The sequence below is a fragment of the Artemia sp. Qi Xiang Cuo genome, unplaced genomic scaffold, assembly GCF_049724085.1.
Source record: "Artemia sp. Qi Xiang Cuo unplaced genomic scaffold, ASM4972408v1 HiC_scaffold_22, whole genome shotgun sequence".
NCBI lineage: Eukaryota > Metazoa > Arthropoda > Branchiopoda > Anostraca > Artemiidae > Artemia > Artemia sp. Qi Xiang Cuo.
Window position 1 is genome coordinate 1,723,699 of NW_028297431.1, and position 11,600 is coordinate 1,735,298.

The window sequence follows — 11,600 nt, forward strand, 5'->3', positions numbered from 1 at the left end:
CTTCTCTTATTTTTGTAAGCGGTGATGTTCCTTTATTCTTTTCTATTTTGGACCATATTAAGGTTTTCATTTCCTCGCTTTCTATATAGGGAATAGTGTACGACAGGTTGATTGCCTTAAAATTGATTATTTTAGGACTTATTATATTTGTGCTCGTTGTTATTAACGGCGTTTGAACAGTTGTCTCTTTAGGTACAAGTCGACATCCTTGTTTTATTGTTATCGTTCCCACATCTTGTAATCGTAATTCAGTCCTGTAACTTGGATCGATTTTTTCAGTATTATTATAACAAGACAAAGTTCCAACAGTTTTTTTGGAACAGAAAATAACCAAGGATCATTTGTAAAGTGTTTGAATATTTCTCGTTTAGTATTTCCTATCAAAGCTTCGCACGACTTAGGTATTTCTTCTTGTTGCGTGTCTATTAAAAATATATCTAGCATACAAGATCCAGATTTGACGTTATAAATAGATAACGTAAGCTGGCATACTAGGTTTATGAAAGATACGCACTCTTTTAAGTCTTGTGGATTAGCTAGGGCGTATTTTCATTTATCTTGATCAACAAGTAAATACTCTGCTTCCGGTGTGATAGTTATATGTGTTCTTTATATTAGCAGGGAAGGTCGAAAGTTTGTACAAGTTGTATATGGACTGTTGGTTTTTTAATGGAATCGTTACTACTGCGAATAATTGTTTATTTATTTCCGTGATGTGGACTTTTAATTTGGTATAGTAAAGAAATCTATTTGATACTTCTGGCTCTATGGGTAAATGTAAACCAAACGTTAGGTGCGTTTTTATTTCATCTAAAATACTTTTTAGGTTAGAAGGGTCTACCAGGTCGTATGACAAGGTTCCTCCCGTGAGGGTAAATAATGCGAATTCGAACTTACTAACATCAGTCGCTAGCTTTAGTAATGACATGGTAATTATATCGAGTGATACCATGGTAAGGGTCGCGTCTGTCACCACCCAATCCACTTCGTCCCTTTAATAATTCATTACTTTTTCATGTTTTGAGATTTTCTTACATATTTTTTCAACTTTATCTCTCTGGTAATTTGCTATACTGGCTTGCATCTTCTGGACGTGTAATGTTACGTTCATGGCATTATTTAACTTTTTTATATTTTCTCTCAAAATGTTTAGGTCTTCCTCTGTTGTCAAACCAAAAAGGTGGGAGGCGAGTTCTCCGATGATGGGAATTAGGCTTGTAGACCTACGGTATTTATTTCTTTGAAAGAATACTTCAAGAATCCTTGTGGTACTTTGTTTTAATTTTTGTATTTCCGTATTAAATAGTTCAAATAAGGCTTGATGAGTTAACGCTTTTTGGGCGTTTTCTGATTTAGATTAGGTAATGGTTCGATACCTTCTTTTGTCGGTTCTTCAGCCATGGCTAATCTAGCAGAAGTACATTTACCGTCTATTGTCCAACATTTCTTATGTACATAATTATCTTCCTCTTTTTTATAATTATTTTTCTTTTCTTCTGGCTTAAGCCCTTGTACTTTTATCGTTTGTATTTCGGTCTGTCTTACCGGGATTCTTGCCCTTCCGTTTATAAGGAATTTACCAATAGGATGGGTGTGCATAGACGTGGGCCCTGTTGACCAAGTCCATTTTGTAAATGCCGTGGTTTTTAGATAAGTTACCAAAAAACTATTGATTTTGCGCTAAACAAAATCTTTGTAACTTTACACGGCTTATTTTCTGAAAATGCTATAATTTTCAAAAGTAATAAGGAAGATAATAGGTTAAATTTTTGCATAAAGAATTTAGATTGTATGCATTCTCATGTAAAAGCATTCTAGACACATTCTAGACCATTCTACAATATAATGAAGAAAACTTACTGGGGATAAATTGGGTATACATCTGTAAAACTTAACCAAGCCTGGCAAAACATTTGTGATTTTAAGCAGTCCATCCTATTTTAAAAACAGTCTAAACCAGGTGTTAACGTATCAAAGAAATAAATTTATCATAGAAAAAAATTTAATATATTGAAGAAAACTTACTGGCGATAAATTTGGGTATGTCCTGTAAAACATCACCAACCCAGGTGTCATCACATTATTAATTAGGCAATGCAGTTGTTCTTCTTTAGCTCTTTGGTCTTCTTTAGCTGGGGGAGCGATAATCAATAACTCCCGACATGGTTTATCATCTAACAAAAAAGTGAAATGCTAAATTAAACGGCAAAGGAAAGGAAAAAGAAGTTAAAGACACTAACAATAACGGCAATAATGAGCTTTAATTTTTTCTTGAGCAAAAGTAATTTAGTCACCTTTTAAAATTCAATCAATTGATATCACCGGGCTGGTGTTATTTGGAATCTCCTGGTATTTTCTGAAAAAAAAACAGGAATTATTTTTTCAGCATATTAAAAAGATTTTTATTTTAACTAACGAGCCCTTCTGCTATTGTGGAAGTGACGGATAACATTAAACCCCAAAATGAGCAGAATTTATTCCGTTTAGGAAGGGGACTGTCCGTTTTTCATCCACGCCTCCGCTTCATGCACACAGAAACTTCTGACGATGCGCATTAGATCAGGAATGGACACTGCCAGTGTTTTATAGGTCTAAAGTGATTGGAATCAGCGTCTCCTAGATGTCTATTTTTTTTTTGTAGTTCGTGGTACGAACTGCAAGTAAGGAGGGACCCGGCTCAATAGTAAACGAAACTCCAAGAAACAGAATATTGATGCCAGTAGATACCAGTTTGATGCTAGTGGATGCAAAAGAATCGGATTTTTAAGTGAATTTCAAATATATAATTTTCATCAACTTTAGTCTAGCCCATCAAAAGTTACAAACCTGAAAAAATTTGCCTTATTTTGAAAAAAAAGAAAAAATACCACTAGAAAATGATTAAATCTTAATGAAAATCAAACCATCACATTCAGTGTAACAGAAAACCTTACTGTAGATGTTTCAAGCTCCTATCTGCAAAAATGTGGAATTTTGCGTTTTTTGCCAGAAGAGATCACGCAGAGATGCGTGTTGATTCGTTTTTTTTCCCAGAGGTCATCATATCAACTCAGTGTGTTTGCCGTGGTTTCCAATATGGAAGATTGTATCTCTTTGGTTGGGGTCTCATACGTAGTTGTGGTTGTTGTGATATCTTTTTAATTTCCTTCTGTGGGATTTGCATATTCATGATCTTGTTGGGTACTTGAGAACTTGTTTCTCAATTTGTCTGGTTCATTTAGGTTAGTATCTTGTCTGTTGTCATTTTCCTGTAGTTCGTGACAACACGAACTACAGCATCTTGTCTGTAGTTCGTTTATCATTGCGTAATTTCCATCAAGGTTTTCCTTTCTTTGTAGTCAGTAATTTAGCGTTTTCTATGGATTTCATTGCAATAAAGTCTCACGACAAGTATTCAATATTATTCGCTGATCTTTTCCTTCTGTCTTCCTTGGTGCTCGTTCCAAGTGCCATATCAATTTCTGCCATTTTCTCATCAAATTCATTTATTACGAATTTTGATTTTAGTTTGGGATAACTGGAATTGGAAATCCTTTATTATCTTTATTATGCATTATTTTGCTGGTTTGTAATCCTTTATCCGACCTTAGGAATTGAAATATCGATTCTTTGAGTTCATTCGTATTTTTCTCTAGTCTTGTTACTTGTTGAAACAAGGTTTCAAAGGGTTTGGGGTCCAATTTCATAAAAATTCTCCATGCATTATGGCTAGCTAGATATGAATTTTCATGCTTGAATATTACTCCATGTGTTACAATATCTTGGGCGGCTGCGTGAAAAACGAGGATTATGATGATATTCTTAAGCCTCATCTTTTTGTTTGTTTCTGGAATTAATTTATCATTAATTTTACCTATCTTTGCTGAATTCGTTTTTTTTTTCAAAATAGTTTGAGCGTTTTAACTTTTAACTTGGGCTATTTTATTATATTAATTTATATTAATTCAACTTTTGAATTGCTTTATGTTGCTGCTCGAACAAAACTAAATTGTGAACTCAAAACAGAATTTCTGTTTATGAATTACATCTTGGGATTAGGATGGTTACGGAAGTCTTATCTTTACTCTGGTTATGATATGCCTTAAAGGCTTAGTTAATAATTACTATACGACTTAATTTTATATTATATTTTTAGAGTAAGCAACATATGAACAAGTAAGCAAGCAACATATAAATATGCTGGTAACCTATCGTCATTATAATCCTTTTAATAAGATTATTTTTGTTATTGGAACTAAGATTATTGGAATCTGCACTAAGACAAAATAATTTTTATATATGAGATTAATTTAATCCATAGTTACATATTCCTATTATCGATAACTAATAGGTAGTTATCTAGATGCTAGATAGTTATCAATCTCGTAAGGTTATGACTCCTCTAAGCACTTAGGTAAATGTATGGTTTAACCTTGCGTAGAGTATACGCTGTTTCATTAATATTGATTCACTTGATTCATTATTATTATTATTTTTTTTGTGAAGAAAAAATTCGAAAACAGGTTATGTATCAATGTGAACAAACATACAATATATATTAATGTAAATGAATAAATAAATATTAAAACGAGTGAAACTTAAATTGAATATGCAAATCAAGTTTGAATCGAACAAAAATAACTACAAACAAGATTTTGGGTATCACCTCACTGCAGAAACCTAAAACATACTGCGTCATCAGCGCATTACTGAAAGCGAAATATATTATAAATGTTTCCTTTTGTACTTATTATTGAAAATGAATATTAAATCACAGTAAAATTTTGAACTGATGAGCTTTCAGCAATTAATATCATTATACATCAAATATTCAGTTTAATTTATTAGGGGGAGGGCCTCCCCCATCCCCGAGGGGGAGGGCTGAAAGTTATGAAATTTACCCAATGTTAACATATAGTATTGGTTATTGGGAAGTATACAGAAGTTTTCAGGAGGAATTTTTCTGGTAGGGGGGGATTCGGGTGGGTGGGGGGCTATATGGGAGGATCTTTTCATGAAGGAAGTTTTCATGGGGAAGGGATATTGCTATGAAGGGGGCGCCGGATTTCCCATCATTATTTAGAAAAAAAATCAGAAATTAAATATAAAAAAAAAACTAAAATCAAATATAAATATTAAATATAGAAATAAATAAAAAAAAAAATTTCAACTGAAAGTAAGGAGCAACATCAAAACTTAAAACGAACAAAAAAATATTAGCTATATGATTGGGTTCACCTTCTAGTCAATGCCTCGCTCTTTAAGCCAAAGATTTTTTAGTACTTTCATAAGAGCTATTTATTCTAATTAACGGCCTTTGTGATTAAGGGGTCATTTTTAAAGAATTGGAACAAAATTCAAACTTTAGCTTAAAGAGTAAGGTATTGACTAAGGGGTAAACCCCCTAATATACGTATTAAAAATATATAAATATAGAAGTTCGTTACGTAAGTTAATTCGTAAGTTACGTATATTTATTACTAATAAAAACGTTCGTAAATAAAATTCAACAAGTTTCGAGAAAGCCATTTTACCAAATAAAAGTAAAATTAATATGCAAATTTCGTTTTAATTATTCATGTATGATGAGCCAAAGTAAAAACCTGCATTAATTAAAAAACGTTCACAAATGAAATAAAAAAAAACTGAAAGTAAGTAAAACTGAAAGTTCTTTTAACTGAAAGTAAGGAACGACGTTAAAACTTGATAGGAAGTATTAAACGAGAAATATTCATACACCTTAGAAATGATCTTTGGTTATTTTCTGTTCCAAAAGAAACTGTTGGAACTTTGTCTTGTTATAATAATACAAAAAGAATCGATCCAAGTTACAGGACTGAATTGCTATTACAAGATGTGGGTACGATAATAATAAAACAAGGATGTCGACCTGTAACTAAAGAGACGACTGTTCAAACGCCGTTAATAACAAAGAGCACAAATATAATAAGTCCTAAAATAATCAATTTTAAGGCAATCAACCTGTCGGACTCTATTCTCAATATAGAAAGCGAGGAAATGAAAACCTCAATATGGTCCAAAATAGAAAAGAAGAAAGGGACATGACAGCTTACAAAAATAAGAGAAGCATTAGATTCCCACATTCCCTTATTTACAAATGAAGACCAAAGATTAACGTACGTGGATAATAGATACGGATTATTCTCAACCAATTTCTGGTGGAACATACTACTGACCGTATGTTTCGTATTCGCGATTTTCCTGACCATGAGAACCTTACTGACTTTTAATTATGGAAGAATCATGAGACTAAGAAGGCAAAACCCAAAGGAAGAACATGGGGAGACGACTTAAATGCAGAAGTTAAACCCGGAACCCCATGAAAATGTTTAAGCAAAGAAAAAGGGGAGACATTAGAAAACGAGTGGGTATAGAGGTCTCCACTCGTCCTTGCTATGTCTAGTTCCATCATTGTAAGTCTCGTTTACGTAAAACCGTGTGGTTTCGACGCTGCAACATGCGTTTCCTAAACAGCACGGACGTGTATGAACAATGAAGGCATAAAATATGTTGTAAACTGAGGCCTCAAACTAAATGATGTAGCGTAACTTATGTTTAAATGGTTATTTTAAATCTAATGTAGAATTAAATAAGTGTTGAAAGAAATTAAAATAAAGTGTTTGTGATAGCGTATACTAAGGAGCATAATAAGAGGACTTACTTAAAGTTGAAGGAATTAATCTCTTATATCGTCGTTATTCTATAACAACTTAGAAGAAATTCCTATGTTTTAGATTTCCCAATGGAAATTCTATATATTTGAGACTAACTTGATAATAATGTAATTTTGTTAAAATCAATATATGTGTAATAATATTAGTGTATTTGTTTAACATTGTCTTGTAGCGTAAAATTCACCATAAATGTACCCAATCGTATTACCTATTATGTATTATGACTACTCGTTTTAAAGAACGTGTGATTCTGCCTCGTTATTTTTATTACAGGAATTGGAATGACCTATCGGAAATCATTCATTACAATACGTAGTCCAGTGCAGATACAACCTAGTAGCTTCTATTTTCATCATCCCTCAACCAACGAAGAGTACTCACCATAAATTACAGGCAACGAAGCTAGGACGAAAATTACGGTTACCTTTTTGATCGTTGTTCCTCGATCACAAACCATATTATGTATCAGGTAACACTATATAATATATCTCAGTATCCAGTGCATTATCGAACTGTATAAACACATCAATCCTGAGAACCCCATCGACCAGTACGAGATATAAGTACATAAATATCACCCTTGATAATCCTTATGGACCCATGCACCATATAACTGTAGTTATGATATTTGATGAACCCAAATTATTTACGTGTCGCAGATTCACGCGTCGAATTCCTTTCAACAATTTATCGGAATCCATCTTATCACCTCTACCGAAAGCGAAAAGTTCCTATCTCTTTTATCCCATGAATGTTACGATATAATTTCTGAAAAATTGACCTGGAAACCAACCACTGAATTACAGATACCAAAAGTAGCCCCAGTGACTAACCCCTCAGTGACAATATACTCCTCCCACAAGTTAAAGACGATACGTTGAAGGAGTCACTAAAGTTTGATGTCGACCCATTCTAAATCCAAACATCAATTCCCCTGTGATTAACCAAGGAATCACCGCAAAAGCTAATAGATACAAGCCATGCACGAACAATTTTAGAAGAAAACTATGATCCGTAAGTGACCGAACGAACAAATTTATACGAAAAATACATTCTGTATTTGCTTAAAAATAGCCCAAGAGTGAAATGCTAAGAAGAGAGTCAACCCATCTATTACCGGCGCGATCCCAGTATTCAACCCCTAATATCAAAATTCCACACACCTGTACCTGGAAGTATCATTTCCCTTTTGACAATTAGAGAAAGCGTTTCGTCCAAGATGAACATAACCATGCTCGAACTAGTCTGTGAAGAATCTACATTGTAAGTGTTTTAAAAATTTTTTTGCACAAGACGAAAATAGTGAAGAAACATAATTAACAACAGCAGGAGTGAATACTCTAAGACCAACGTAAGGTAGAGAAATAGGCTTGAATTTGCATATGCCAGACTTTGTCAGTTTGGATAAATTAACAATTTCGATATCTTATCTTTACTATAACATAAAGAACATACCTAAGGAAAGTGTTTTGAAATTTACCAGTGAAAGTGGTGACATAGTATTTATACTTTAAATCATTCATATATATATACATTGCTAATTGCTTAGATAGAGTTATGTGTAGTATTGCAGTATTACTCCATTAATTTACCGTAGATAGAAAATATAATAATCCCATAAATAGCATTAGATAAGGACTTACACATTTCAATTATTATGATTATTATTACATTATAAATATCTTAAATAGTAGCAGTATAGCACCAACCACATAAAACATTTCCCCTGATAATGTTTAAAAGGTTGAAAGTGTAGAAGCTATGAGTATTAGATGTAGAAAGAAAAAATTCTTAGTATAGTAGCTAGGCTGTAACCATAGATAATCTTAGTCCGGTGGAGGAACATTAGAAAAGGATATACAAAAAAATAAGAAAAGTAATAGAGAAAATTTTTAAGCACTCCTGATTAAGTTTAAATAAAAGTATAAAATAATACAATGTCAATTGAAATTATGTAGGACAAATAGTAAATAAATCACAAATATTAAAAAAACTAAAGAGCAGGCAAATCCTAATGATGGGACGTCATTAAATAATGGGAAGGGTAATATGTACCGCAAGTAATATGTGATATATTTAAAATAAAAAAAATAAAATTTTTTCCTTCTAAGGATACTTCCAATATAAATGCCTCGCTGCATCCCAGACGTTTTGATTTACAAATGTGAAGTGTGGAAAAGCTGTGTGTGTGTGTGTGCGTGTGGGCGTGTGAGTGTGTATATATGTGCTATTAACGAAATCCGTAATTTATTATGCACATCTTTGATAAATAATGCTATTAACAAATTCTGTGATTCATTATGTACGTGTTTGATAAAAAATATAAATACAAATCTAATTTCAAAAAAAGTTGAGGAGGGTATTATAACTGCGATTAGACTTTCTTCAAAGAAAAAAAAAATATATTCATTTTAGTTTCAGGGGAAAGTTACAAAATTGAATACCTTCCCTGGCCCTGGACTAGAACGTCATTGATAATTATCCATCCTCACCAGAAAAATCAGGAGATGTTAGTGAAGGTAACATCGTTTAGCATTCTCCCAGATTTCCAGTTTACAACAGAAAAGCAAAGTCCACCATGACCGGTGCCGCGGTAGACAAAGATGATGACGTTATCATCATAGAGGACGATGACGATGTTTTTATCTTCAAGGAAGAATATGACCATAAATATTGTTAGCATGAGACTACACACTACGTACGCTCGATTTTTAAATTTTCAGTGTTGATTTGTAAAATTATTCTGAAAATTGTTGAAATTGTTGCAATGGTTGAATTGAAAATCAAGTATTATGCAGTAAGCATCGAGACATTGCTAATTATAGAAAGAAAAGGCCAAGACAGATAGTCCAAGTAATTGACAGGCAAATGTTTAAGTGGCTGCACGGAAAAATGGCGGGAGTAGGTATGACTCTCTTATTGGACAAATACTTGTTTGTTGATTTTTAGAAAGGCATGCCTGTCTAGAGTCTCAGGCAGGTTGACCAAGAATTTGAAACTGACATAGGATCGTTAGATTGCCTGGAATGAGAGGCAAACAAGGCACGCCCGCCTATGGTCTTCAGAAGGTTGACCAAGAAATTAGAATTGACAAAGGACCATTAATTTGCTTGAAATAACAGGCAAACAATCGTTTAAAGCCATCCTCATCTTCCAAATAGTACCTATTCACCGCCTAAGCTCAGCCCCGCATTCTGAGAAAATTCTGAGAACAGCCTTATAGAAATTGTTGGATCCAATGTTTCCGATGACATTTTTGACGATGACTTTGACATTAGTGAATTGGGTCCTGTTCAAAGCGGTGCAAGACTTGAAAATACCATCACATCCCAGGAACTACGCGAATTTCATTTGTTAAAATCTGCTATAAGGCACATAAAACACACAGGGTAGTTTTCAATCCTCCATAAGGGAACCTAGTTGACAGAGGTGATATTTTAACGGACCCTGTCAATAATCTCCATACTAATATCGACCAAATTTGAGCTTTTATTGGGATTCAGATTCAGAATTGGGGTGATCAGGGAGGGATTAAGGCATCAGTCAATCAAAAAGTTTATTTACAAAAAGGGACGTCAGGGGATATATTTTGTTTTGATTTTTCAACCGGACATTAATCTTTTTACCCTGGCTTAAATGAATTTGACGGTAAATTTTTCAATTGGGTCGATAAATTAGTATCCACTTTGGACACATTTCATGAGAAGGGAAGCGGGTCCACAATTCTATACATTAAACATATGGATCTGAATCTCAATAGACTGAAAAAAATATTATTTTAAGGGGGCGGGTAGTAACCGACGAATAAAATGCAACTCAGATTTGTTGGCTACAGGGGGGTGGGTTCAAGTTTTCAATTTTGACACGGGTTTGCAATGTTTTAAATGTGCATTTTTGGCAGCAGAGCGTAAACTTTGAAAAATGAGGCTTCAATGAAAAATCACGACAAACTTGCACGTAATGATGGAGATAATTTTCCTTAAGTAAATTTTGATTGTTTAGAGGGCAAGTATCCAATGTCTTTAAAAGAAATATTTATGTTTGAAAAAGTAAATGAAAATCTTTGGTTGGAGGTGGTTGTTCTTCAATATGACACGAAATTTGTGGAGACGCGTTAATTGTCTACCCAGTACTGCTTTTATACAGTATTGTTTTTGATCCGAGGAAAACCAATGCTTTTCAATTCAATTCAATTTATTCGAATAAAAACATAACACAAACATTAATAACAATAAAGATCCTAGAAGATAACTTGTTAAGGACCAAATTTGTAAATATAAAGCTTGAAACAGTAGCTTTAGTATCTTTATGATGAAAATTACAAAATATAGAAATATATAGCAAGAGTTAGCAACTAGGCTGGGGATCACAACAGAGCCGATGCAGGCTTTTCAAACCAACACACATTTTATTTGATTCCTTTAGGACTTGTGTGACAATTGAAAAATTGTCACACAATTATATACGCCACTTTTATACGCCGTTCTTTTTGATCTGACTTAAGTCGAAAAGGGAGATAATAGAATAATGCTTCTTTTTCCATGACTAATCTTATTGATTTATTTTTTATATATTTTTTTCAAGTAAAAGTAAAGAGCTGGAACATTAAATATAAAATGAATAGAATTAGAGACGAATAATTTTTCAATTGTCACACAAGTCCTAAAGGAATCAAATAAAATGTGTGTTGGTTTGAAAAGCCTGCATCGGCTCTGTTGTGATCCCCAGCCTAGTTGCTAACTCTTGCTATATATTTCTATATTTTCTAATTTTCATCATAAAGATACTAAAGCTACTGTTTCAAGCTTTATATTTACAAATTTCAGAACATCACGCCTCAACTCTCTGTTCTGATTGGTCACTCCTAGTTTTGAAAGGGTACATTTGATGTTCAACATTGCTCAACTCGTCAAAAATGCACACGAC